Below are 24,052 nucleotides of genomic sequence, written 5' to 3' on the forward strand. Positions count from 1 at the left end.
TTAGCATCTCCAGACACCTGGGTTATGTGGCAGGTTTTAAAGACCTACAATTCTGCTCGAAGTGTTTAAGGTGGCCATCAGGTACTTAAGGCCATGTCTACAATGTGGGAGCAGGGCACCTGGGCTGGCAGGGATCTGCATACTGACTCAAACCAGAAACACTGGGGAATCCAGTGCAGAAACACACAATCTGGCTCTGTGCATGGTCACTAACAAGACACAGTCCTGTGCACAAGGCTGCACTCCACTGTGACTCTTCCAGATTAAGGATACTTGAACTCTAGTTCACCCCAGAGAGCAGGCAGGCCCTACATTTGGCCTCAGTCCCTGCATGAATCTTGCCTGGGTTCAGCCAAGGAAATAGTCATTATGGGGATTAAAATAATCTGATTTCATCTAGCCTAGAACATGCAGGAAACATATCAAAGATGGATTTCTGCCTGGGTTTCTCATGGATTTCAGCTTCAGTTAATGCTCCCAACTACAGGCCTGCATATTTCTTTCCTTGTTTTAGAAGGAGAAACCATCGCCAAGGCTCTGGCAGCCAGGCTAGAAAACAGTGACAAATAGGGTAAACTGATCTGGCAGGCTTCATTAAGGGCAGATTAAACACTGACAGTCCCCAAGGTTTTTGTGATATGATTGCACAACATGGCAAATGAACTAGGCATTCCTTAGGGTGAGAAGCAGAGATGATGTTCAACTGCCTGGAGAGTGGAACATAGACTGGTCTGTAAAATTACCAGTTATGACAATGTAAAATGCAAAGCACCATCTCTAAACTAGGTACTTCACCTCAGATAAACCCTGTGAATAGCTAAATACAACTCAGTTTATTCCTAAGTGGGCTGGGTGATGTAGAAAGATCAAAGAGACCTGTTAAAGGCCAATGTATTAACTCAACAGTCCGTCCCAGTCAGAACGCCTTCCCTTTTTTTCCCATGTAAAGTCCATAGCTCTCGTCATTTAAGGTTTTTTTCAACAAATACTTGAGAATTGTCCCCTATTTATTATTATGTCAGAATGTCAATAAATCTGAATTGTCTGTGCTCGTGGCAAAGTTGTCTTGGACCTAAAACGGCCTCCTAGTTGTACTATCTGCTTGTAACCTGAAGAATTTCCTTGCTCTACAGGGTAATGAATCTCTAAGTTTCAAATCACAAAGACTGCATGATAATATTTCCGTTTTCAATACAAAAACGTTCCACATGCTTCCAGATTTTCTCTTACATCACCAGACCAAATAAACTGATCCTACCTGAAAAGTCACCACTTAACGTTGTGTTACTTGATTCTTTCGTACCCATTTTATCCAAATAAAATGCATATGAAATCCAAAGCTTTTACACTGAAATAAAAAAAAAAAAAAGTCCCACAACATCAAAACAAGAATGTTAGCCATCAATCTTGATCTGATCTGCAGGTGCAGAATGGATAGAGTAGAAGGAAGCTGCACCAGGTCTGTATAGCTACAGCACAGAAGAATGCATTACGAGAGTGACAAACAGAAGAGTAACATTTGTCATTGACCATCTGAAATTTTAGAGTTCTAGCAGTATAGAAGTGAGAGGTGAAAGCCTCATATGTGCCTGACTACTTTATCCAGAAAGTCGGGAAATTTGGATACATAACCATTAACATTATAATTGAAAAGTGGTAAACAATTCTGCAAGCTTCCATAGAACAGGGGGTTTCTAATTCAGGCAGAAAATTATCCAAGTTTTTGTATTTCTCTGCTACAGTCTGGATTTTATTTATTGACATAAGAAGTATGGAAGAGGGAAAAAAAAGTGCTGAGTTTGTTTCATACCCAGAATGCACTGCATCCAAGAGGCATAGCACAGCTTCTTAGCTGTCTTGTGGATTTAGATTCACATGGAAGACCTTTTTTCAATGCTGCAGATTCTGCCTTTATCAGTCCTTAGTGATTTCAACCACATCTGGACATGTTTTAATGGTGTTATATCTAGCAAAAGCCTCTTAGACACAGTACATGCAGCCTCCTGTTTGCAGGGGTCTACCCTGCCTTTATTAAATAAAATTGGTTTGCTTACAGTTATTACAGGACAGCAGGTGGAATAGAGATGTACGTATGAGAAGATGTACCTGTAAAAGGGAAGTCAAACATAGTTTTATCTGGAAAACAAATGAGCAGCTGCTGTCACAATTTGGTCCTTGCCTTGTCCACCTTCCCTATTCCTCCTGCATTTTAGTACCTCAACACCATCACCATAACCAGCACTCACAACTTCTCCATTTAGCTCTTTTAGCCCAGGGAGCTCAAAAAACAAGAAGAAATAATTGCCCTTAGCTTTCCTGCTTCATCAAGTCAGCACAATGACACCATTTATGCCCTAGAAATTCTGAACTGAAATAGATGTTTCCAAACTCCAGGGACATCCAGAGGGAACTTTCCACAAACAGCACTACTTACTTGGAACGTCTTTATGTTTGTTAAATATAAGAAAATAAGTTAAAACACACAAACCAAAATTATCCACCAGTAGAATTATATTCCAATGCGATTAACACATTCAGCTAGTTAGAATTCTTTAGGGTTTTACCTCCAGTTTTGAATGAATTGAGTAACTTTCTGATATGTAGGGGTTCCAAGTGGAATGGAAATTATGAAAGTATTTATTCAAAACACTTGTTAGCAATCTTTTCCAGCGTTCAGTCCAAATCAGCTGTTTGAGTGGATTACTAGTAATTTAGGAACCACACACTATGGCATGCAGAAAAAAGTGAATTCCCAGAAAGAACTAAAACGGTGCAGAAATTGGTATGAATTAAAATGAGAAGAGAGGAAAGAGCTGCAATGATGTATGTTAGCATTATCTTTTCTCTCTTCCAGATTCTGCTGAAGTCCTTTTCCATGCACAGGTAGTTCCTTGATATCTAGAAGCGAGAGGGCTCTGATTTGGTGGGAAGGAATCAAAGGTGTGAGTCTGCTCCTACCATCATTTTCCCTAGATAACACAGAGATTTATTTAGACAGAGCTCAGACAATCCCAGTGGCAGGAACTAGTATTTTGACTCTAGGAGTTGCAAAATTCCTTCTGCTCCCAGGCTGAGCCTGAAATTAGGAAACAGAAAACAAACCCTTGGTTTTGCAGTATAATGCACTCACATTCACCCTAGAAACAGGCTTCTGCATTGACTCGCACAGCTTTTTTTGGCAATACATCTCATTGTACCTTTCAGTCTGAAGTTAAAGAACTGAAAAATACCGCTCCTTGGTTTGCCTTCTCTGAATACAGTCCTGCTGCAATAGATGACATCCATAAGGGAACTCTTGGTAGGAAAATATGATACCATGTGACTTTCAAGAGCACCTTGGTTATTGAAAGCAAGAAAATGAGGACAAAGTCCTGTGATCACTGTTTTCTTTTGGCTGCTTCTATGCTGAGTCTGAAGACTCTTCATTGACTCCATAGGGTTCCTAATTCTGGTGCCTAGGCTTAACCTGTTAGGACTAAGCACAATTTTTACAGGCACTGCAGCGTAGAACTGGAATTCTTGAAGTAGATATTATACAACCAAAAGTGGAACACTTGTGTTATAGAATCTCAAGTTATTACCCTACTTCTAAGCAGATTCACAGTAGCATCTCAGTGTGTACAGACGTATTCACTATATTACTCATGGACACAAATGTTCTGTCACAACCTTTGCAAACACTGCGTGCAGCCATATTCCTGCTTTCTCACCTTAGATGTAGTATTATTATATGCGCATATGTTTCTGTGCTAGTAATATAAGAACCTAAATGATTCTACTGTGCTGAAGAACATCATGTATCCCTTGTGTAATATAAATTTTCCAAGTTCTGCTGCAATCAGCAGTATGCCGAAGCAAGCAACTGTTCTAACAGGATTCATTACAGGCAAAATGAGATTGAAATCCCATTGCTGACTAGTGAAAAAAGCAGATAAATAGTTCCTTTTCTTTAACATCAGCATCTTATTTGGTTTGTATTCCTAGAAAATAAAACGTGATGGGAAGAGCTCACACTTCTCAGGGAACAGCCTGTCTTAAATCTCTTCTTGGCTAGTTAATGCATGGTGACTTCTCTCCTTTTTAAATTAAAGAAACTCTAGTACTCTTTTCCACAGAAGAACCATTTTCTTGCTATGAACTATTCACATCTCACTATAAAATACTTCAAGATTAACATTACACTAATCAATAGTTAGGCCTAAATAAACTCGCTGATTTAATTACATCAACTGTTGGTTTTAGAGACTCTACTGAAAACATCATAGATCACGAGAAAGATGTTTTCATTTCATGCTCTCTCAACACCCTGAGCCTTTCATTAGTCCTTCCCTACACATGTCCATCCTGACACCAGCTGGCTCAATAGCTGTACTAGAATAAATTAAACCTGGCCATTATGGCCACATTCAGAATTACTATCAGAGAATATCACAGTCATCACCACTGCTGACAAACAACTGGTTGTTGTGATCTCATCTACAGATTTCCATGCTTCCTTTGTTGCAGTATCCCTTCCTATAAATGTAAACAATGGATGTATAGCTATTGCTCTGTGTTGCTGGACTGCTTGGAATAGAAATTGTACTACCATCTTTTGACTGTAAGGAGAACTACACCTTTGGAGAGACTCCTTTCCGTATTGTCACTGCAGTAAGTAATATTTAATTCAGTGAATGAAACATGAAAGTCCAGTTAAATATCACAGTATCACAGTATGTTTGGGATTGGAAGGGACCTCAAAAGAAATATGGACACACAAGGTGAACAGTGTAGTCTGTGAGCCGAGTCCTTTATAAAAAATAATTTGGTTTGAACATACTCACAAAGCAGCCCATAATTTCACACAGTCACAGTATATCCAACTAAAAAAAAAAAAAAATATATATATATATATATATATATATATGCATATATATATATAAATAGTCTCCCACAGCATCCTCGCCACTAAATTAAGGAAGTGTGGACTGGATGATCAGGTAGTGAGGTGGACTGTGAACTGGCTGAAGGAAAGAAGCCAGAGAGTTGTGGTCAATGGGGCAGAGTCCAGTTGGAGGCCTGTATCTAGTGGAGTGCCTCAGGGGTCAGTACTGGGGTCAATATTATTCAATATATTCATCAACTAGAGTGCAGTGTCAGCAAGTTTGCTGATGACACCAAGCTGGGAGGAGTGGCTGACAGGCCAGAAGGCTGTGCTGCCATCCAGCGAGACCTGGACAGGCTGGAGAGTTGGGCGGGGAAAAATTTAATGAAATAGAACAAGGGCAAGTGTAGAGTCTTGCATCTGGGCAGGAACAACCCCAGGTTCCAGTATAGGTTGGGGAATGACCTATTAGAGAGCAGTATAGGGGAAAGGGACCTGGGGGTCCTGGTGGACAGCAGGATGACCATGAGCCAGCACTGGGCCCTTGTGGCCAAGGCCAGTGGCATCCTGGGGTGTATTAGAAGCGGGGTGGTTAGTAGGTCGAGAGAGGTTCTCCTTCCCCTCTATTCCGCCCTGGTGAGACCCCATCTGGAATATTGTGTCCAGTTCTGGGCCCCTCAGTTGCAGAAGGACAGGAAACTGCCTGCTCTCGCAGCAGCAAAGTCATTAATGATTGGCAGCAGCCTGGAGCAGTTTTGGGGACTCTGCTGCCTCCAGCCCCGGCCCCTCGCAGGCTCCGGGACAATCTTCTGCATTGTCAGAATGTCTGAGAAGAGTGCCATGCTGAGGACTGATTTTCTTAATAGTGCAGTTGAAATAATGTTTTATTCACACTCGACAGAAAGATTTTGCTGGATCCGAAACTTTATGTTCCGTGTCTGTTCAGCCTAGAATCTATTCTCATTGTTAAATAAGGCAAATTTCAGAATAAAACATGCTTTCAAAAAGAAAGAGTTCAGTGCAGGGCAACAAAGATGATTAAGAGAGTGGAGCATCTCCCATCTGAGAAAAGGCTGAAGGAGCTGGGCCTCTTGAGATTGGAGGAGACTGAGGGATGACCTCATCAATGTTTATAAATATGTAAAGGGTGAATGTCACGAGGATGGAGCCAGGCTCTTCTCAGTGACAATCAATGATAAGGGGCAATGGGTACAAACTGGAACACAAGAGGTTCCACTCAAATTTGAGAAGAAACTTCTTCTCAGTGAGGGTGACAGAGCACTGGAACAGGCTCCCCAGGGAGGCTGTGGAGTCTCCTTCTCTGGAGACATTCAAAACCCACCTGGATGCATTCCTATGTAACCTCATCTAGGAGTTCCTGCTCCAGCAGGGGGATTCAACTAGATGACCTTTCAAGGTCCCTTCCAATCCCTAACATTCTGTGATTCTGTTAAATGTGGCAGCCACAGTGCTTTTACATCTATTTCATATGTCACAGTAAACTATCTGGAAGCAGCTCCACTCCTACAGCTCTATGTCTGCTCTGGCACTTCCAGTCTGTATGACTACAATAGTGCTCAGCTCGTGGGTAAACCAGTATGGAATGGAGTTGACATTAGAGACTCTTTGATTTTCCATGAGTAGTTCATATCTAGATTAATTCAGAAGTGATGAACAGTACCACTTCCTGAAAGGTAACTGATCTATACAAAATTATTTCAGTTTTTATGGATAAGGTGTCATACAGCATTACAGTTAACTGTCCTTGCTGGAAGTCTTAATACCAAGGACTCTTCCACTTCTATGACAAAGACAAAGTTCTTCTGAAACAAGCCAGAAACACATTGGAGAAGCTCATAACAGAGATATTCAGAGGTTGGTTACCCCACACTGTGCTCATACACAAAACTGTGATATTTTGAAACCATGCTGAAACACAATACTGACAATTCTAGATAATTGCAGATCCATCTCATGCCATAAAAAACAAATTCCAAAGCACTGCAAATAGGAAAATATATTTAAAACTCAAAGTGACATATAAAAATGTACACTGTATATTTGACATGAAGAACAGGTTTGGGAATGGAGTGTTTAATAACGGTCCTCTGCATATCGACAAAGTTTCTGCTGAATATCTGACAACAGAAACACTAGTTTAGTATCCCATGATCTTGCTACAGCATTTTTGCCAATCCCTGAAAACAAACCACTGGTATGTTGGGTGTGCATTATGGCATGTGTGGTTTGGTAGTGCTTTACCACTTTATAAATTCAGGGCAAAAATCTTGGTTTCAGTTAAGTCAATAGGGTGTTTGCTACAGGCCTCAGTGGAGTTGGGATTTCATCCACAATATTTAAGAAGTGGGTCTGTAGTCTGAAAAAGAGTAAAAGAGAAAGTAAAGTTTTTTCCATTGCAAACAAAATAGTTACAATAAACACTAACAGGTAAAGTATAAGACTCTTTTCCCTATCAATTATGCTGTGCTGTACACAGTTTTTAAGCAGCTCTCAACCAATTTATCTATGTACACATGCAAACAAACTGGAAAATAGTACATATATATATGTAGGCTAAAGTCAAGCTAGGTGTTATTTCTCATTTTCTTCTCTCATTAGCATAGTTTCACTAACACTCAGTCCCTTTGGTGTAGCTGAAATTACATATGGTAACAAAGAACAGAGTAGAGCTTCTAATTCAAATATTTTTGTTCTTAGCTGTAACATTATTAAGAGGAGCTATTACAAAGTAGTGGTCAAGGGTCTTCACCATCACATTTCATTTTGACCTCTGATCTAAATCCTGTCTGTAATAGACCATTATACATCACAGTACCACAGTAGTTAACTCCTTCACACTGGAAAACCAGTGCACAAACTTATATTTTATACCTGCTGGATGGCGCGAATACATTACTGCGGAATAATTTGACAAAATAACACTATATCAAAAAAATCTTGTACATTAACTACTACTCAGCAGTGATGAAAGCAATTTCTGGCTCCCCCACTCCATTAAATTACACAGAATCTACTTTTATCCTGGGTAAATTTCAATAGAGCAAGAAAAACAATTTTTCTGTCACTAATAACAATGTTTCTGTAGTTGAACACAGCACCTAAAAAGTTAATTGCAACAGTAAATCCTCTCCATCCCTTTTTGTCTGCTGGTTCAGAAAGCAACTTCTCATGGTATCTCTTAAGGTCTGGCAACCCTTATCTCAAACTAGTGTCTCAAAGACATTGGCTACTGGCATGATGAGCCTCAAGAATTAGTGATATACTAATCTGCTGATCTCTTTTACATGCTTGTATCCCATATAAGTATTGGTTGATAAGGATTTGTAAACCTTTGTGAAGAGCTATGTACTGAGGTTTGAGCATCATCAGTCAGTTGAAAAAACATTTCTCTCGCAATGAGCTAATTATTTGTTTGTAGTCCAGTGAAGCAACCAGTCTGTGTGCCATTGGGAAAGGAGATGACTCTGCCCAGCTAACATCTGAAACACATCAGCATTTCTACAGTAAGGTGAACTGTCACTTGTCCTGCATGAGAATATTCAAAATGACCTTTAAGTGATAAATTACAGATAAACATGAAGAGAAACAGAGAGAATGTGTGAATCTGAACAGAACTCCAAGAAAAGCTTGGCCAGTTCTCACATACAAATAACCCCTAAACAGAAGGTTTTTTTCAGTGACATTTAAATCCAAAGCAGTGGGTTTTGTCCAACAACTGGATCCCAGCCACAAGGCACCAAGGAATTCTCACTGCTTGCTAGCTGAAGATGAGCTAAAATACAGGTAGATACAAAGATTTGCTTTTATTTCTTTTGGCTTGCCTCTGCACCTACTAACTTTGCTGTTTATATTGGCTTATGTACATAAATTATCCCTCCACTTTTATCTTTTGGGGGATTTTAGGCTAACTGGCAATAAATGAAACATTCTACTCTGATGGGTGTGGATGATCATTAAGACATGGGTATTGGACTAATTTTCAAGGTGCCAGTACCACACCACAAGTATACAGAATAAAGAAAATGCAAGCTGTTCTGTCTGGCTAGGAAGCTGGCAGCACCATGTCACTATGGAGGAAATGTCATTCCCACTGATTAGCATCATCTTGAGATATCCCAGCATGCAAAAGAACTACGGGGAGAATGCAGGACCTCTGCTATCACCCAGACCTCTTCAATGATTCATGCCATAGTCCTCCACCTGGGCCAGGCAGCACTGAGCAAGAACCTGTTACATACACGTATATTCCTAAACTGCATCAGAAAGATTTTTAAGATCCCCTGGTATTGTATGTTCCTGTCCCTTGCCTGGCAACAACAAGAGATACTTCTCCCTCTGAAAAAATGGTCACCAACCACAAGTCCAATGTATGCCTCTCTTCAGGGGACATTATTAGCTTGCTTATCATCACCATTCTTTCGTAAGATTATCAGTATAACACAAATGGAAAAACAAAGGTTTGAAAGGTTATGTATTATGGAGTCCATGAGCTGTGTTTATGTATGTACTCTGTATCATGTTTGAATAGGGAAGTCTTATCTAACAATTTTGGACTTTCCATTTTCAGTACTCAACAGAAATATTTGTGGCAACATTCCAAGTGTTCATAATGTGGATTCCTTCCTGTTTCACTGGGAACTCTGAATTAGACCCCAACTGAAAAGACCAATCCAAACAACATAAAAACCACTTGCCTAGAAAACTAATCCACAAAATGGCAGTGTTCACTGCATGGGTAGTGCAATATTTCATTATTTTTCATTTTCACAGAAAATATTTTCACGTGCTCAATTACCAGCTACAAGTGAATTCTGAAATTTCTCTGCATGCCACAGCATGGAACTGATGATCTGTCCTTGATCCTAAATGCTTGGCAGGTCTATGTTCTGATATGCTTTTCTCTTTCCCTTTTTCTTCAAAAACTCAGGCTTCTTTTTGAAATGGGCCTGCTTTATGCATATGGCTTTAAGCTTTTATTCTATACCAAATACCTGGAAAACAAGATGACAACACAAGCAAAAAAGCTACAGAGTTATTTTTAAAAGTCAGGTTTGCCAGCATATTCTGGAAAATGCCGAAGGGTTTGGGGAATAAATTCCATGTGGCAAGTTTAGAGATAAAAGAATCCAGCTGCTTTCAAACACCAAATGTACCAGTAGAAAGTCTCTAAAATTGCAGAAACATCTTCAATTAAGAAAACATATCATCCTCCCACACAAACAAGAACAGCTACAAAAGAACCACAAAACATTCCTATTTAGATAGACTTCAATGTTTGCTGAAGTAGGTCTATTCCAGGCAGTCTGTCGAAGTATGTGCTTATGTACAACAAAAGGCATAAGGTTGAGGGATTTTCTGATGCTTCAGGCTATTGCAAAGCTAGGCAAAGAGATGAAAGCAGTCATGCTGCTGAGGGACCTAGGATAAGGAACCAGGCTGAGCCATATGATGATTTAGATCCTTTGCAAAAGCATTTCTATCCACTTCATTAGAGTCTTTCAATAACTCTGTCGCTGAACAGGAGTTACCTGTTTAGGGCTGAAGTCAGTTGTGGCTTTCTACTACCTTTGAAAGGTCTTTGGTTCAAACACTAGAAGATTAAAACCCATCAATTTATGTAACCTTTATTCCATGTTTAGGTTCAACCTGTTCAACTCCATGACATGTGCATGTAAAACAGACTTCTGGCAAAACTGGAACTTAGAAGTACATAGGACAGGTACTAGCTCCTTCCTTGTAACATCAGAAAATACTCAGAGAAGTCTGCAGAAATGGCAAGAATACTGTCCTTTTAATTCTAAAGAGAATCTGTATTTTCAGGCTGTTGGTTCCTTCAACAGAATATCCACTGTCGCAGATTCCTAGCTCTGCTCATCACAACCACATGCCCTTGGCAGAAGTTAATACCCTGCACAATCCAACTACTTGTGTGACTGCACTCCAAAACATACTTGCAAAATATATTCACCCTACTGAAATGTGAACAGATTTTCACTTTTAAATGGACCATTTCACAGATCTAGGTTTGAAGTCAGTCACACTAGCACAATTGAATTGTTGAATTAACTGAATAAGAAAACACCAGTGAGGGTAAGGTAGCTGCCAGTAAATGAAGATGAATCACTGGAAGCTACTAAAAGAATATGGCCCTGCAACAACAGGCTGGACATCCAAAAAGCCACCAAAGAGTCCTTATGGAAAGAGCTCTCCTTGTAGGTAACTAACACTAAAAAGGTAACAATTTCATTAACTAAGAAGCAAAATTAATATACATTCTATTGAAAGTTCCTTTCATCCCTCCTTATCTCCTGATAATACTACAGTATCAGTTATGAAGAGCTTTGAAATTCACATTTCAAGCTGGTGATTTCCAGCTAGTCTTTTTAAAGAAGAACATTGAATCTAAGCAAAAGCAGTTCAGTAATTTGCAGTATGAAAAATAAAGAAATTTTTCCATTTCTAAATGCACACATAAAAGAATGTGAAAGAGAAGTGTTTAAATGGCTGGAGAAAGAATTCACAAATTTGGCAGGTGTCCTGGTTTTGTTAAAAACCAAGTTTCTCTTCTAGTGAATTTTGCCTGTCAGCTAAAGCCTTCATATTAGCTGCATTTTCCTGGAGAACCCAACACATGTTTTGGTAAACCTAGCAATGGAATGCAAACTTATTGATAAGCATGGATGGACATCTCACAAGAGGGGCAACGAGAAACAAGTGACCAAGAAACTGACCAAGTATGTATAACATTCCATTCACATGAACATTTCATATAAAAGTGGGAGACCACAAGGATCTCATCCCTTTCCCTTTTTTCCTTTTCCCTTCTGCGTATGGTCGACATTAGGAGAGGACCTTGCTGGTCGTCCCTGCAAACTGAGGCCTAGTGAGAGACTGAATCCAGCTCCGGTTGGCTGCAGAGTCTAATCCAGGACTTTGGGTGCTGGCTCTGCAGTTGCTGAGACTTTCAAGATTGGTTTTGTATATTTTGTATTATTTTCTCTATTCTTGTTAGTAGCGTTAGTAAAACATCTTTAATTTTTTCCAACTCTCTTCTCTCTGTCCTTCTTTCCCTCTCAGTCGCCTGTCCTCAGTGGGAAGGGGGGAGAGGGAGGGACAAAACGGGGAAGTGAGGGGGACAGGAGGTTAACAATACATCTGCCAGGGTTTTTGTTGTCACTCCGCAATCTAAACCCTCGACAGCAGGCAAGATGACTGAATAGGAAGAAATGCCTTCACATTTTCCAATTAAAATGAGATTTGCTTTGACTGATCTTCTGCAAATCAGACTTCTTGTCCTTTATCAAGCGTTTTTGTCCAGCTTGAAAGAAAGCAGCTAGGAAACATCATTGCTGTGCTTGTGTACGATTAACTTAGCCAAGCAACGAAACAGCCAAAGAAACAGAACAGCCCTGTCTGAGATATGTAGATTTTTATACTGTGCTTACACTGTGCTGAATATGCAGTATGGTAAAAACACTATAGCTCTCAAGATCTGTGTATTTATTATACCATATTTCTGTATCACCTCCACAGTCTCTGTAAAATACCTGAAGGAATTACAAAAGCCGCAATATCACAGAAAGTTGTTTTCTATTCAGTAATCAATATAGGCATAGGCACTAGGGCTTAAAGCCAGAAAGGGATGCCTACGTGTCCCTATGAATCAGACTCTTTATAATTAGGGTGAGGATCACCTCACTGTAGAGGTTCATTACTTCAGTCCTATGACTTCAGATGTCTGAAGAGCTCTAAAGCGGTCTATATTTGAGATTTCATCTTATACCCCCTCCTTCACACGACATGTGTCTTTCCAAGATTTGGCCTTTAATTTGCCAGAAACTGCTTTGTTAGGAAAAACAAAGAATCTTGCTTTTATCAGTTTGCCATATCACATTGTTGAAACACTACACTGATTTCAATATCAAACTGAAATGAAGTACCTTGTTGTCACCATACTGAACTAGCTGTAATGTTTTTCCCTGTAGATTTCTTTAGGTAATAAGGAGCTTTACTTTTGATGCTCCAGCCTTTATAGTGCTGGATAACTGTATGAAAATGATCAAGTTGCAGACAGAAGCAACTTGTCCCTGTATGCTTTTGCCAAACAGTTTAGCAACCCATTTTGCAGATGCTGGTTGTGCATGAACATATCAGCTATTGACTGTTTGAGTTGTGTGTATGCTTTTCATCCATTGCCTTTTTTGCTGAGTGGATGGCTGAAACTTTCATGGAAAATATCTGATAGCAAACAATAGAGAATGGATTTCCATGGTAAATACTTTGGGATGTGCAAACACCTCCATGAGTGTTTCACCATTAAAGACTGGCAAACAGCAGAGCCACCACAGTCTTCAAGAACGTTGTATTAAAATAATTTGTTATTATATTTATACGAGTTCCCTTTTCTGCTGTCTTATCAGCCTTAACCACTATTTTCCATCACAACAGTGGCTAAAAAGAAAGCAGCAGATTCATGCTAATGCCCTACAGAAAAATACTGATAAATAGACTTTTCTTCCATCTTCAGCTAATATGCAGTCTGGAGGCTGCACCCATATTCCTTTCAGATGGGTGGGAAATCATAATCTATGTCTTTAGGTATCTCCAGCTTAGACCACTGCAAATGACCAGAATCCTGCTGCTTGCCTTCCAGGCAAGCTATGAGAGCACATTAACGTCAGTATTGTGGAGCTCCTGCTGGCTTCCCATCTAGTGAAACTACACACATTTCAAGCTCTTGTTCCTAATCTAAAAGGAACCTTTAATTATTATGAACTGGCTATATGGAAACCATTCAAACTTTTTTGCAGCACTCCACTTCCATAAAAACAGGACTTGCAGATACTGAAACTACTCAAGGCTTATGAAGAAAAATTGTTAGGAGCTCAGGGCTGAGCATCTTTAGCTGATACTCTTGAGCTACTGAACATGTTATCAGAAGGTATCGGCATAAGTTTAAATACACAAAGGAAGATGCTTGTGACCCGCCTCTCCTCATATTACAATCTTTTCCTGTAGCAATAAGTACGGAATACACAACAAGCTCACGGAGGAACAATGGACACCCTAAAACCACACCAAAATAGACACCAAGAGCTAAGCACAATGATGGGTAATGTACTCTCAAAAAGGAGAGCACAGACAGGACTTGAACACAGAATGCATCAGATATCTGGCACGGCTGGTCTAGCTCAATCAACTAAAGGTCCCTAGACCTCCAAAGCATTGAGAGTAAACTTGATTCATCAGAACTAGAGAGAAATGACAGAACAGTACAGTCAGGTGTACAAAACCTAAATTATGTCAACATGAAATGAAGCTTGTTACTGTTAGTCCAGCTCAAGAGCTGTAGGTCTGTGCTCCCAGTCCAGCCAGATGACCTATATAAAAATAAAAAAAACCCATGGGAGTAGTCCCCTGACTTACAATGCCTGTGCCATTTATAGCAGGATGAGTGTCTGGCTACAACAAAGCTTTGGGTAAGGTTGTTGATCACAGTTGTCAGTGAGAATGTGCATTAAAGCTGCTTTTAGTAGCAGGAATCTCACAGTACGAACATTTGCTGCTATCAGGCTCAAGACAAAGAACCTATTCAGAGACTTTCAGTCACCCATTTTAAAAGGTTTTTTAAGGGTTTAATAAGAATTGGCTGCACTACACTACTGAAGGCAACTGAGGCACTACAGAAATAAGACTTTTTTTGTCTAAACAGCTGCTTCTTTGAGTGCTTTAATGTTCTTGATCCAGGGTTAAGCTATTGGAAAGACCGAGTGTTAGCAGTAGCCGTGTTCCCCTGAACAACCCTGTCATCACAGCAAGAATTTAACATTTCTTAAAGTGTTAGCAGAGCCTGAAGTTTAACACTTCAAGTTAAATACCCAGATCTGAAGAAAACTTCCTAATATATAGTTCTATGTCTCTAAAACCACAGTCACACAAAGTGAGTGGTAGCATCAAACTCCATAACTCTTAAAGATGTTTCTCCTTCAGAACAAGTGTAAATATCAGTAAATGAAACAAGCTATACCATATTACTTGTTTGTCCAACAAAAGCAGCAAGAATAATTTGTTATGTGGAGAACTTTGCAATAGAAAGGCATATGCTGGCATGACAATGCCTTAAAGAACTATGGTGTAGAAACACAATTAGAATAATACAGAAGGGGATTATTATGAGGACAGTACTCCAGTATCTCATCAAATGTGGTTTGTTAGAAATAGGAACAATAACACTGTCTCTAACTTGGTTGAACTTATATCAATGACCCTCAAAGCTAGGAATAAATTTTCCCAAAGACCTGAAATGATAAAAGTTGCTTTTATTGTACTCCTCTCTTTCTAACTGTTCAGGGACATTTTAGGCCTATAAAATATACCAGTTTCAACTGATGTGTTTTATTTTGCCTGCATTCTTTGTCATTCTGTAACTATATTCTTTCAACTACCTAATAACTTACAATTTGCTCTCTGATCCTTTTGTTTTCTTTTCTTCTTATGGGCTTCAGAAATAAAATTTATAAACAACATACGAGGAAACAGGGTGATGGTTTTCTGCTTTCAAGAACAGGGATAAATGGTTTGAGTGGGGATATAAGAATTAACACATACTGAGATGATAAAAAACTCAGAATAAGAGCTGAAGTTCTCTACCAGCACATATGTAAGCTGCTTTGGATAAATCAGATGCATTACAGAGTCTGAGATAAGATATTCTAAGAAAAAGTTACTTTAAAAAGGTAAAACAAATACACATCAATTACTTTATTCATGAAGGACTAGACTGGAGGTTTGCCCCTTTTACTTGAAACAATATTAAGTTATATTCCAAGAATCGTTCTGAACAGATATTTCTAGAATCAATTATGCTAAGAGGTGAGCTACCTAAAAGTTAATCTTTTGGTCTCAATGAAAACTTAACTGAATAAAGTAACTCCTCTTCTGCAAGAAATGTCATTCTTCAGCTAGAAACAGAGGAAACCATTTCCAAAAAGGTCCTTTTCATGACCTTCACTGTCCTGGACGATAAAATGTTCATCTGATGGTATTCTTGCTCCTGCCAGCAAAAATTAGACTGCCTAGATTTTGTTTTCTATTTAAACTGCATGAAGGTTTTCAGGAGCTCAGGTGTCCTTCAGCAGTCAGCCCTGCCAAAATGGGATGTTTTCTTTTGGCACATATTAGTGAGAGACAAAGCTGCATTCACAGGTGGAAAAGCAGAAGCAATTACATAGAATATTAAAAACATTGATTAATGCATTTTTATATATGTTGACATTGTTTTCACATCTATTAAGCTCAATTCTGACACATCTGTGCTACAGTCCTACACCTGACTGCCACTGATGTACACATGAAAGAGTAATGACAATAGCATAGGTTTCAGCTCTTAAAACACTACTCAGACACATGCAGCCCACACTGAGTCTTGTGCTGCTTCAGCCTCAGTATGACAATAACATTCAGTCTGCCTTACACCATTTGGGGCATCTTTCCTCTGTGTCACATGACAGGCATACCTATATCAAGGAAAAAAGACCTGCTAAAAATTGAAGTCTTTGGTTGGCAGGCTCTCTGGGTCATTCACCATACCATGCACTGATGGTAATGACATTTTAAGACCTTTTGTAGAAAAGGCCATTTAAAAAAATTACAGTACTTTAAACTTCTCAGCAATTTTTCTACACAGCAAAACCAAAATGTAAGTATTTTACCATAATACCTGATCAACAAACTCTCAATAGAATAAGACTCAAAATTAACTATAAATGTGTGTAGTTCGTATTCTAGTTGAAAAACCTTCCAAAGAGCTTCATTTCCCTTGTTGCCAGGGCTTGTGTTTTGCCTCAGGCTTGTCATAATACTCAGTCCTTTATAGTTTTGTACTTTTTCTCCTCTAGGGTCATTCTTCTGTCAGCTCAGCAAGACCTTTTTCATCATATATTATCTTTTTTGATCTCTCTTTTTCCTCTCAGGCCCTCTCTTCTATGCTTATATTTACTAAATATGACCAGGTTTTACATTTCCTCACTATTGCTTTCCTAGGGTTTCTTTAATCCTATCCATCCCATTTCGTAAGGAATACATCTATATTACTAACTTCTCTCCCTCAGGCATCCTTCCTCATCTCCATGTGGTCCAAGCCATCCCCTCTTTTTATCTTTTGGTCTTTTTCCTCACCAGCCTTCTATCACCTTCCTTTGTTCCTATCACCATCAAACAAATAAATTATTTCTGGAGTCACAGGCTGTGGACAGCTAGGCAGCACCCATTTCTTTGAAGTTAGCATCCAATTCAAGAAAGGAGATATCACTGTCCTTCTGTAGTGACACATGACTCACATTAAAGCCCAAGAATTGCTGTCTCACAGCTATTTGAGACCAAGAAGCTGCCACTATGGATGCAATCTGCTCTTAGGAGATCTCAGAAATCCAGGATTACAACATTTCACCAATACTAATCCTGTACTGATCTTCAGAAAAACTGCAGTTAAAGATTTCCATTCTGATTGATGTAACTTGGGTGACTATAAATTTTATTTTCTTCAAAAGCCTAACTGCAACCCTATGAGCTGTCATTGGCTGTGTGTGGCAGTGTGATAAGAGTCATACCCAGACTACTTTCCAAACAAGTGAGGAAGCAGCAGGTGTAAAATCCAGTGGGTGTCTTAGTTGGCAGAGCAAAGCTGTTGGGTCATAATAAGTGAAGGATAAAGACTGAAAAATGAGCTTCTGCAGACAGAGCTAGCTTAAATATTGTTGGAACATAAGATAACCATTAGTTCCAGAGAACTTCAAGAATTAGAAGGTGCCATAAATAAACTGTAAATACTAACCCCCAAAGACAGACATACATATGCTTTCCTCTACCTACGTTTTACCAAAACAAATTAGCACACAAGCACACACTATAAGGGAAATTCTCTCAAGAGCACAGAAGGAGATTTACCTCTTGCTTCACCAGCCAGGGGAGGTACAGAGGGTAGAGTCAGGATTAGGTGGCAGCTCCTGGTCTCAGCTTGGCTGGGCAGGAGAGGAAAAGAAGACTATCAAGCAGAGGCAGTGCAGCTCTTCAGACAACAGTAGTCAGTAGGGAAGGCAGTTTTAAAAAGACAGCTCAAAAATTGGCTGTAATCTTAATGTTTGGCCCTAATGAGCTGCACTGAACTTTCTCCAGCACAGCTGTGCTTAAAGTTGTTTTTCTGGACAAAGGCTGCTGTCCTGGTCTAATTATTTTAATAATTCCACATTCCCCTGCCTTATGTAATTAACTTGGGTTTGTGGTTTTGCAGAGAAGACCGCTATTAAAACAAAATCAAGTTGCTTACTGGTAGCAGTAATGTTTGTATTGCTGCAGCACCTCTAAAACCTAGTCATGGCTCAGGATTCTAGTGTCCTGAGGCTGTGCTGAGGATGAAGAAACATAATGGAGTATACACTGTATGTCACAAGATGGAAGCACTGCATCTTTCTCCAGCTTGGCAATATGGCTTAGCATTTCACATTTGATTCTTTATGGACATCTGATTTCCTGTTACTCACTCCATACTAACCTGGGGACTGACCCACAATGCTAAAATATTACTCATCTATTCAGATAGGAGGCCACCTTCCTCACAGCAAGGGCCTTCTGCAGACTGAAGAGCTGACTCTTGTGGGTACTCACATGGTGCCCATCAGAGAAACACTGAGGAAGCTCACTGCCCCTTAAGTACTCACCATTGTGATGCCCCTGTGTAGAGAGGTAGCCTAGGTCTTGAGAGATCTTATTGACAAAGCACCTTGCCCAAAAAGAAGAAAAAAAAAATCAAATCTGTGTTAAAGCAGGAACTGAATTCAGATTTTCCTGGTGACCACATGGCTTGAAGTTTACTATTCTCTGAACAGCATCTCCTTACATCACACTAGGTTTGCATGCCCTATTAAAAGCTGAGGTGCAAACATTTACACAGCACATCTAATTTCTTCCTCTTAGAAAAGACAAGTGTAAGCTAGTGGTATGCTACCAAAAAAATTTTGTAATTTCCCCTTTCTTTAAAAAGTCAAGAAATTTCAAGCTTTTTTTTCCATCTAAAATAGTTACACCATTTCCCAAGTAGCTCCTATGTAATTGTATTTGTCCTTGCACCATTTTTCCTCCACAGATTTTTTTTACACAGCAAGAAAAATTTGATTAACCACATTTAGATAGAAGCTGAAACCCAAAATGAATTAATGAAACATCACACAGCAAGTGATTTGAGGCTGCAAGAACACAACCCAGCACTGCAGAAATATCATGTGGGCCCTATGGGTCCTGTTCCATGTTCTTCACTTGGCATGACAGTGGCAGAGACCAAGTGCATGGTCTGCTGCAAGACCAACAGTCACAGCTATGCAGCAAGTTTGTCAGTGAACACACCAAGAAGCATAGTTTTAGGCAGCCAAGAAAATGTATTTTGAAAATCAGAAGAGGGAAGAGATGGTTTGAAAGCCACTGAAATATTTCATTCGTAATGATGAACCCATGGCCAGAGTTTTCAATTAAATTAGAAGAGCCTGTTCTTTTGTGTTTAAATAGAAGTGGTCTGTGAGCTGCGACTCTATCCACAGAGCAATAAGTCTTAAGTGAGGGTGGAGGACTAAATGGTAGCAAGCTGACCCATTTAGGTCTTCATTCAAGGGCGTACTTGGTACAAATGGAAGTTTGGTTTCAGTCTGGGTGCCTTCCAGATTTTGTTTTCTTACATTTTTGCTCTTCCTACACATAGTTTTTCCATTCACGCAAATAATTTTTTTCTCTGCTTTTCAGTTCTATGACCACACCTTTAACCTCTTTTGTCCAGCTGCACTGGCCTTTGCTCCCTCACTTTGGCCCATCCACACTCACACACACTTTTGTTTGCAGTTTCTAGAAAACAGAAAATAAGCCCATCAACATTATAAACTAAAATTTCACTGAAGATTTCATTTTGTGATTCAAGGAAATAATAGCTCTGAAAGAGTCTGACACCTTAGAGCCAGACACAGTGAGCCCTGATCTGAAGGTTAGCCCATTTGTTCATCTAATAGTTCAGTCCAAAAGACAATCATGCCTATCATATCAGAAAGTACATCTCTGCAAACATGCCATGGTTGCATATTTACTGGGAAGCACTTGAAGTTACTTGCACAATCATGCATCACTGGTTACGTGTTCAAGATCAAGTTTAAATGCTCTGTATACCTTTCAGTTTATATCCTGTTACCTTTGCCTGTGTACTAAGAAGATATAAACTCCTCAGACCATTCCTTATATCTAATAACAGATTAGCAAACAAAATTGTAAGGTTGTGCACAAAATATTTCACAGATACATTAATGTGAATTCTCCATGCAATAAAACAATCAAACTATAAGTATATACTAAAATATTTTGAATCATAATTTATATCTCATAGGTTTCTAACTCAATTATTCTTAAAAAATATGTTCCTTTAAAATGAAATGCATGATAACTTAAGTGTAATCTTACACTTTTTGTATGTTTTCTGCATGTAAAATGCTCCTGTGTATATTTAAATGAACCCTAGTAATAGCCAACAAATGCCATGAAAATAAAAACAGAGTAGTTAAGGTAAAGTAAGGAGTCCTTGCTGACCCAAGCTATTTCATTGGTGAGCATTGCAAACCCAAGGAAAGTGCTCTAATATTTTATATGCCCAACATCCAACTTTAAAGCATCCCTCCTTTGAAATCGGAGAGCTCACAAACCACGAATTCTCTCATCAATTTATGACCTGTCTCCAGTGCTGTTACTCTGCTTTCAGACCAAGAGGAGCAGGCAGTTTTACAGACCGCATTCAGCTGCAGACAAGAGGTAAATAAGCTCATCTGCCCTATTAACAAGAAAGAAAGAATTTGTTAAGTACCTACCTTCTCATTTTCTTCATTTCAGTTGCTCTGCAGACTTTAGCCTTGCAAAGGTTCCCCAGCCTGTGTGACCCCACAAGAGAGTCTTGAGTGATGCACTGTGGCAAACTTCGTTCTGTTCAGCTTCAGTTTATGTGGCCATACTGGCTGAGGTTGGGGATGGGGGGCGTGGGGGAGCAGTGTGTGTGCAAGTGGAGGAATTAACAGGAGAAACTAAAACTATCTTAAGAAACAGTGTATCTGGTTAAGGCACACTGTTCTTTCACCATGTCAGAATTAGTTTACTGACTATTGACTTTGGCTGTAAGTCACTAGGGTGCTAATGCCAGGCAAGGCAAAAGGCATCTTGTCCTTTGATAGGATTTAAAGGTAATCTCCAACAGAAAGAGTGAGAACATTTATTAGCATTTGGGGCTGTGACTGTTAATCCAGCAATGATGCATGACCAATTTATTAACTGTTTCACTTGCAGAAACAAATGGAAGAAGGTTCTGCCAAGAATCTGCCGTTCTTTGATGGAGACCACAATGTCTAAATCCCTCTCTAAGGGCAAAGCTGTGACAAATGCTGAGCCTGTGAGTTTCACAATGAGGGATTAATTCTGTCTTAATGCATAATCCTATATACTTACAGATGAGAAAGTGTTCCAGAGAATTTTAAAAAACATGCAGAAATATAGCTACTGTACTATATATTTTTATAGACAGTGAGGAATAAATATTTCTGCATGTATTTTTCCAACTTAACAACATCATCAGTAGCTAAACCAGGTCATATGTCAAAAGTAAGCCACTAGCGCTCCCCCTACTTCTTCACAAAAATTGCCACAAAAGCAGCCAAACTGCATGTTGTAGGTTATTCTTCAACAGGACTATGTGGCCTTGATGAACACTAGAGACTCTTAAAGAAAAAATTCTCTGTCCCAATCCAACCATACACCATGCTCAGACAGCTACATTAGCAGCTTAGAAAAAAATAATTCGTTTTCAGTGCTCCGTAAATTCCCATCCCACAGGCACTTATTTGCAAGTTGCAATGATACGCCTGGGAAAAGACTTTATGATCTACACAGTGACCCAAGTGCAAGGATCAGAGGCAGAAGTTTTCACCCTGAAGGGGAAGGTGTACAACACTTAGATGTCACATAGCCAGGTCCTTTATCACACATAACATTGAGCCTTTTAAGTTGAATTCATGTCTTGCTTTCAGAATTCTTCCCAAGTCTAAGTCTACTGGCACCATCCTAAATCATATCTACTCTCTAAATGGTATCTACTCTCTATTACAGCTTAAGAAACCGTCGCTTTTGAAATAAGAGCTATTAACATTTGCATTGTGTCTTTATGCCAAGAATCACGGAATCAACTGAGTTGGAAAAGACCTCAGAGATCATCAAGTCCAACCCCTGGTCCAACTTCAGTCCCTTTACTAGATCATGGCACAAAGTGCCATGTCCAATCTCAGTTTAAAAACCTCCAGGGACGGTGAGTCCACCATCTCCCTGGGCAGGCCATTCCAATGCCTGATCACTCTCTCTGTAAAGAATTTCTTTCCAATATCCAGCCTAAATTTCCCCTGGCAGAGTTTAAGCCCATGTCGCCTTGTCCTATTGCTAACTTCCTGGGAGAAGAGACCAATCACCACCTGGCTATAACTTCCCTTCAGGTAGTTACAGACAGTGATGAGGTCACCTCTAAGCCTCCTCTTCTCCAGGCTAAACAACCCCAGCTCCCTCAGCCTCTCCCCATAGGTCTTATGTTCAAGTCCCTTCACCAGTTGTGTTGCTCTTCGCTGGACCCGCTCCAGCACTTCAATGTCTTTCCTGAACTGAGGGGCCCAGAACTGAACACAATACTCCAGGTGTGGCCTCACCAATGCAGAGTACAGGGGAAGGATCACTTCCCTTGTCCTGCTGACCGCGCTATTTTTGAAACAGGACAGGATATCATTGGCCTTCTTGGCCACCTGGGCACACTGTTGGCTCATGTTGAGCTTCCTGTCAATTAGTACCCTGAGGTCCCTTTCTGCCTGAGTGCTCTTCAGCCACTCTGTGCCCAGCCTGTAGCGCTGCAGGGGGTTGTTGTGGCCAAAGTGCAGGACCCGGCACTTGGCCTTGTTGAACTTCATCCCGTTGGATGAAGACTTAACTGTCTGAGTTGTCAGTTTCTTAATTACTTTATGTACAAGATACCTCATAAAAACAAGTCAAGATGCAGATCTTGGTTCAGACAAACTGCATTCAACATTGTATGACAAGTGAGAATTCTTAGCTGGCAATGAACAAAATAACAGAGAGACAGAAACAGAAAGATCAAGGAGGGGAACAGCCTGTAATAAAGGCCAAAAGTTATCTATGCCTTCAGCTGATCCATACAGCCAGAGCTCTCTGCCTGTATGAATCCTGCAACAGCTAAACATCATTGTTGAGCCTACTACCACACTTTTGCCTCTTCACCTCTTGCTTCCAGATTTAAGAGAACTTCTTGTGAGCACCAAAATGCAATCCACTGCTGTCCATACAGCAAAAAAACCCTCAAAATTATCCAGGGAATGGACTGCTGAATGAAGAGTCAAAGTTGGCCTGAAAGTAGGCAAAATTGGGCACATCTCATCAGCTGCGTAAGGTGTGCAATCCATGTGCCATTTTAAGAGATCCGCATAGAAACATCACTTACAAGCAATCAGAAAAAGGCTAAAAATTAAGATCCCCCAAAGCTGGGTCAAACTTTTTTTTCTTTTCAATGAATGTCAGGGGGTGTGGTGGTGGTAATGTACTTTAGTAAGAAATTGCAAACTGTGGGCAAGAAGGAGAACACTTGCATATTGCTGCTCTCTCAGCAGGTCCTCTCACTTGTACTGTGGGCAGTTTCACTGCTTATGTAAGATCCCTGCCTAATTCTTTGCATCTCATTTTGCTTTGGCTTGTACCATGTAATATTATATTATGTTTCATCTTCACAATTAATCTCAATGACTTTTTCAGACAGATTTGGACCTGTTCTCTGATAATTTATGAATCCTGGGAGTTCATCTGGGTGTCAGAACACCTACTCAATTAATATATTGGCTTATCTTGGTTAAGTAGTGACCTTAAAAGTAGCATAGAAATGACAAAATGTCTCAAGCTGTCCACATGTCATTAACAACTGGCATAATGGCATAATGTTCAGAAGTTTTCCCTCCACTCTTGGTCTCAACTTCACAAGCCTGCTTTTGTCTAAAGAAGAGAAAGGCCTGGAAATAAATAGCTATAGGATACCTTAGCAGAGGGAGGTACAAG

General features: G+C 39.8%; 1 long non-coding RNA gene across 1 annotated transcript; it reads right to left on the minus strand.

The window, feature by feature from the left end:
* Window positions 1-6,866: 6,866 nt before the first annotated feature.
* Window positions 6,867-21,123, minus strand: LOC139827814 (uncharacterized). Its single transcript, XR_011738821.1, has 4 exons — window positions 20,776-21,123; window positions 18,601-18,662; window positions 17,831-17,904; window positions 6,867-7,241 (listed from the first exon to the last, which is right to left on the minus strand). It is a non-coding gene; the product is annotated as an uncharacterized lncRNA (long non-coding RNA).
* Between the last annotated feature and the right edge of the window lie 2,929 nt (window positions 21,124-24,052).

The sequence above is a fragment of the Patagioenas fasciata genome, chromosome 4 (assembly GCF_037038585.1).
Source record: "Patagioenas fasciata isolate bPatFas1 chromosome 4, bPatFas1.hap1, whole genome shotgun sequence".
In the NCBI taxonomy this organism is placed as follows: domain Eukaryota; kingdom Metazoa; phylum Chordata; class Aves; order Columbiformes; family Columbidae; genus Patagioenas; species Patagioenas fasciata.